We start from the raw sequence: 5,815 nt of genomic DNA, 5'->3' as shown, positions 1-5,815 counted from the left end.
TGAGAAGGAGGGAATCGTCACTAACTTATTTCATTAATCCAGTATCACCTTGTTACCAAAGCCAGGAAAGAGCACAACAAAAAAAGAAAGGTGTTAATATAAACCAATATCCTTTATGAATATAGACATAAAAATCATCCATAAAATACTAGCACATCAAATTCAACAACACATCAAAAAATAATTCACCATGACCAAATGAGGTTCATCTCCAGGATGCACGGATGGTTCAACTTATGTAACTCAATAAATGTGATTCACCATATAAACAGAAACAAAACAAAGACAGTATGATCATCTCAATAGATGCAGAAAAATGATTTGACAAAATCCAGCACCCTTTCATAATAAAAAAACCATCAGTAAACTAGCCATTGAATGAACATGTCTCAAATTTATAAAAGCCATATATGACAAACCAACAGCTACAATCAGAATGAATGTGGGATAGTTGAAAGCATTCCTGCTAAGAACTGGAACAAGACAAGGGGGCCTACTGAACCACTTCTATCCAACATAGTGCTGGATGTCCTAGCCAGAGTAATGAAGCAAGACAAAGAAATAAGGGTGTCCAAATTGGGAAAGAGGAGGCTAAATTATCACTTTTCATTGATCATATGATCTTGTATGTAGAAAACCCCAAAGAATTCAACCAAGAGAATCCTGAAAATGATAAATAAATTCAGCAAAGTCTTGGGTTACAAAATTAATGTACACAAATGAGTATCATTCGTATATACTGACAACAGTCAAGCTGAGAGTCTAATCAAAGAATAAATAACATTCATAATAGCTGCAAGGAAAATATTAATAAAATACCTAGGAATATACTTAACGAAGGAAGGGAACGATATCAGTTGGGTGGACTATGAAACACTGAGAAAAGCAATCACAGATGACACAAACAAAAGGGCGTATCATGCTCATGGATCAGTAGAATCAACATTTTTTAAATGTCCACCCTACCGAGTGTGGCTTATGGATTCAATGCAATCCCCACCAAAATACAAATGACATATTTCACAGATCTATAAAAAACAATTCTACACTTCGTTTGGAAACAGTAAAGAGCCCAAATAGCCAAAGCAATCCTAAGCAAAAAGAACAAAGCTGGAGACATAACATTACCAAATTTTAAATGATACTACAAGGCTGTAGTAACCAAAACAGCAAGATATTGACACAAAAATAGACATCGAAAAAAAGGAACAGAATAGAGAACCCATATATAAAACCATCTCCCTAAAGCCAACTGATCTTTGCAAAGCAGACAACAATGTACACTGAGGAAAAGAAGCACCATTCAATCAATCATCGTGGGAAAATTGGATAGCCACATGGGGAAGTATAAAACAGGACCCCTATATCTCACCACTCACAAACTTAATTCAAGATGGAAAAAAGATTTAATGTAAGGCATGAAACCATAAGGTTCTAGAAGAAAATGTAGGGAAAACTCTTCTAGATATCAGTCTAGGCAAAGCATTTATGACTAACACCCCAATGGCAATTGCAACAACAACAAAAAAAAGTGGGACCTGATTAAATTAAAAAGTTTCTGCACAGCTAATGAAATAATCAACAGAGCAACTAGACAACCTACAGAATGGGAGAAAATAGTCACAATCTACACATCTGATAACAGGATAATATACAGAATTTACATGTAGCTCAAACAAATTAAAAAGAAAAAAGCAAACAACCCCATTAAAAAGTGAGAAAAATATGGGAAAAGAGGGTTTTCAAAAGAAGATAGACAGCGAACAAACATATGAAAATATGCTCAACATCACTATTCATCAGGGGAATGCTAATTAAACCCTCAGTGAAATATCACGTTACCCATGGTAGAATAGTTTTTATGAAAAGTCCAAAAACAGTAGATGCTGTTGTGGATGCAAAGAGAAAGGAACACTTATATATTGTCGATGGGACTGAAAACTAGTACAACCTCTATGGAAAATAGTATGAAGATTCCTCAAAGAAATAACTGTAGGCCTACCATTTGATTGAGAAATCCAACTACTGGGTATTTACACAAAGGAAAAGAAGTCATTTTATCAAAAAGAAACCTGCACTAGAATGTTTACTATAGCACAAATCACAAATGTAAAGATGTGGAATCAACCTATGTGCCCCATCAATTCAGGAGTGGATTAACAAAATGTGGTATATGTGTATCATGAAATACAACTCAGCCTTAGAAAAGGATGAATTAATGCCTTCTGCAGCAATTTGGATGGAACTGGACACCATTATCCTAAGTGAAGTATCTCAAAAATGGAAAAACAAGTACCACATTCACTCTCTAATTAATTAGAACTAAGCCATGGGCACAGCAGTTCAAAGAGGGAAGTAAAAGTCATTGGCAATCAAGCAGGGGGAAGTGAAGAGGAGAGGGGGGGCATAAGCCCACCTAACAGGTACAATGAACACTTTCAGGTGATGGGCACATTTATAGCCCTGATTGAAGCCATGTAAAAAAACATTTGTAACCACTTAATATTCTAAAATTCAAAAAAGTTGAAAAAGTTACTTCAAAAAGCAGGGAAGCAGCGATGATTAGTATATAATGTAATTCTGTTTAAAAGATTTTAGTAAAGTTTGAGGAAAAAATTGGTCACATGTTTAACTGTGGGAAACCACCATAGAATGCAAAAGTTCAGTTTCAATAACCAAGATCTAGTTAAATCCTCAGGACCTAATGACTGTATTTTGGGTTAATAATAATATCTGAAGTCCTAGTAAGTCATTAAATACCATTTTGGATAAATCTTTAAAAAAAAAACAAACAGAAAATTAATGACCACATCTTCTATGTTTTTGCCGCCCCCCCTTTTTTTTTGTAAAACCAAGTGTATTACTATGATCCCATAAAAGTATGCTGCTGAATTAGTAATGGAATAACTAGGAAAGAGCCTGCATTTTGTTTGATTAGGTTTTGTGGACAGACAATACACATTCTGTGTGATGAGGTTGTATTCATTTGAACACTCCAAGCATCTCTTTCCTTACCAAAAATATGGGAAATATAATTCTACACGTATCATAATGTTTTTCCAAAATCATATTCAATAATGCTGTTAAAAATTAATCTGGTACCTGACAGAGTACATTATTCAAAAAATGAGATATGCTATTATTATTATGATTTATCTTTTTAAAATGCATAACACAATATAAAGATGCTTCAATATTTTTTTTCGTATTTTTTTCTTTTTTCTTTTTTTAATTTCAGCTTATTATGGGGGTATAAAAGTTCAGGTTACATATATTGCCCATGTTCTGCCCATCCTCCTGAGTCAAAGCCTTAAGTGTGTCCATTCCCCAGACAGTACCCCTGGCACTCACCATGTAGTCATACCTCCATCCCCTCCCCCCATCCCCCACCGCCCTGAGTCAGCACCTTCAAGCACGACAATTCCCCAGACGGTGTCCAATGCACTCATCATGTAGGCATAGACCCATCCCCTCATCCCACCCCCCGCCTCAGTCTGATATCCAGTTGCTATCACTCCCCAATGTGCATTTAGGTGATGATCAGGGAAACCAGTTTGCGGGTGAGTACATGTGATGCTTATTTTTCCATTCTTGGGATACTTCACTTAATATAATGGGTTCCAGCTCTCTCCAGGAGAACCAAAGAGATGTCATATCATTTTTATTTCTTATAGCTGAGTAATACTCCATGGTATACATATACCACAATTTACTAATCCATTCATGAATTGATGGGCATTTGGGTTGTTTCCACATCATTGCAATTGTGAATTGTGCTGCTATAAACATTCGGGTACAGGTGTCTTTGTCATAGAATGGCTTTTGTTCCTTTGGGTAGGTGCCCAATAATGGGATTGTTGGATTGAATGGTAGGTCTACTTGAATCTGTTTCAGGTATCTCCATAATGCTTTCCACAGGGGTTGCACTAGTTTGCAGTCCCACCAGCAGTGTATGAGTGTTCCTGTCTCTCCGCATCCACGCCAAAATGTGTTGTTTTGGGACTTTTTGATAAAGGCCATTCTCACTGGAGTTAAGTGATATCTCATTGTGGTTTTGATTTGCATCTCCCTGATGATTAAGGATGTTGAGCATTTTTTCATATGTTTGTTAGCCATTCTTATATCTTCTTTTGAAAAATTTTTGTTCATGTTCTTTGCCCACTTTTTGACAGGGTTGTTTGATTTTTTCTTGCTGATTTTCCTGAGTTCTAAACAGATTCTTGTTATCAGTCCTTTACCTGATGTGTAGTATGCCAAAATTTTTCCCATTCTGTAGGTTGTCTGTTTGCTCTCGTGACACTTTTTTGGCTGTGTAGAAGCTTTTTAATTTAATCAGGTCCCATTTATTTATTTTTGTTGTTGTTGTGATTGCCTTAGGGGTCTCCTTCATAAATTCTTTGCCTAGACCAATGTCTGTAAGGGTCTTTCCTACATTTTCTTCTAGAATTCTAATTGTTTCCCACCTAAGGTTAAAGTCTGTTATCTATCATGATTTGATTTTTGTGAGAGGTGAAATCTGTGGGCCCTGTTTCAGTCTTCTACATGTGGCTATCCAATTTTACCAGCACCATTCATTGAATAGGGATTCTTGTCCCCAGAGTATGTTTTTGTCTGCTTTGTCAAAGATTAGATGGCTATATGAGGGTGGTTTTATGTTTGGATTTTCTGTTCTGTTCCACTGGTCTGTGTCCCTGCACTTGTGCCAATGCCAGACAGTTTTAAGAACCACAGCCTTGTAGTATAGTTTGAAGTCTGGCAAATTAATACCTCCCATTTTGTTTTTAATGTTTAAAATTGCTTTTGCTATACGGGGTCTTCTCTGAATCCACACAAAGTGTGTAATTATTTTTTCTATATCTGTGAAAAATGATGTCGGTAATTTAATAGGGATTGCATTGAATCTGTAGATCAGTTTGGGTAGTATAGACATTTTAACAATGTTGATTCTCCCGATCCACAAGCATGGTATGGTTTTCCACCTATTCACATGTTCTGCAATTTCCTTCCTCAGTGTTTCATATTTCTCCCTATTGAGGTCCTTTACCTCTTTAGTTAAATATATTCCTAGATATTATATTTTCTTTGTTGCTACTTTAAAGGGGATTGAGACTTTAATTTGGTTCTCCGATTGACCGTTATTGGTATATATGAATGCCTCTGATTTGTGAGTATTCATTTTGTAACCTGAGACTTTACTGAATTCATTAATCAATTCCAGGAGTCTTTTTGTTGAATCCTTCGGGTTTTCCAGATATAATATCATATCATCAGCAAAGAGTGAGAGTTTGATGTCTTCTGTCCCTATTTGGACTCCCTTGATTCTGCTCTCTTGCCTGATAGCTCTCACAAGGTCTTACAATACTATGTTGAAAAGTAATCGGGACAGTGGGAAGCCTTGTCTGGTTCCGATTCTGAGGGGGAATGCTTTCAATTTTTCCCCATTTAGTATAGTGGTCGCTGTGGGTTTGTCATATATGGCTTGTATCATTTTTACGTAGGTTCCATTTATGCCTATTTTGTTAAGCGTTCTTATTGTAAAAGGGTGTTGAATTTCGTCAAATGCTTTTTCTGAATCTATTGAGAGGATCATATCGTCTTTATTTTGGCTGGTATTTATGTGGTGAATTACATTTATAGATTTTCGTATGTTGAACCACCCCTGCATCTCTGGGATGAAGCCCACTTGGTCGTGATGGATTATTTTTTTGATAACCACTTGGATATGATTTGCTAGGATTTTATTGAGAATTTTTGCATCACTATTCATAAGAAAAATTGGCTTGCATTTTTCTTTTTTTGTTGCATCCTTTCCTGG

Source organism: Lemur catta, chromosome 13 (genome assembly GCF_020740605.2).
Source record: "Lemur catta isolate mLemCat1 chromosome 13, mLemCat1.pri, whole genome shotgun sequence".
Classification (NCBI taxonomy): domain Eukaryota; kingdom Metazoa; phylum Chordata; class Mammalia; order Primates; family Lemuridae; genus Lemur; species Lemur catta.
Note: the sequence above shows the minus strand (reverse complement) of the source record.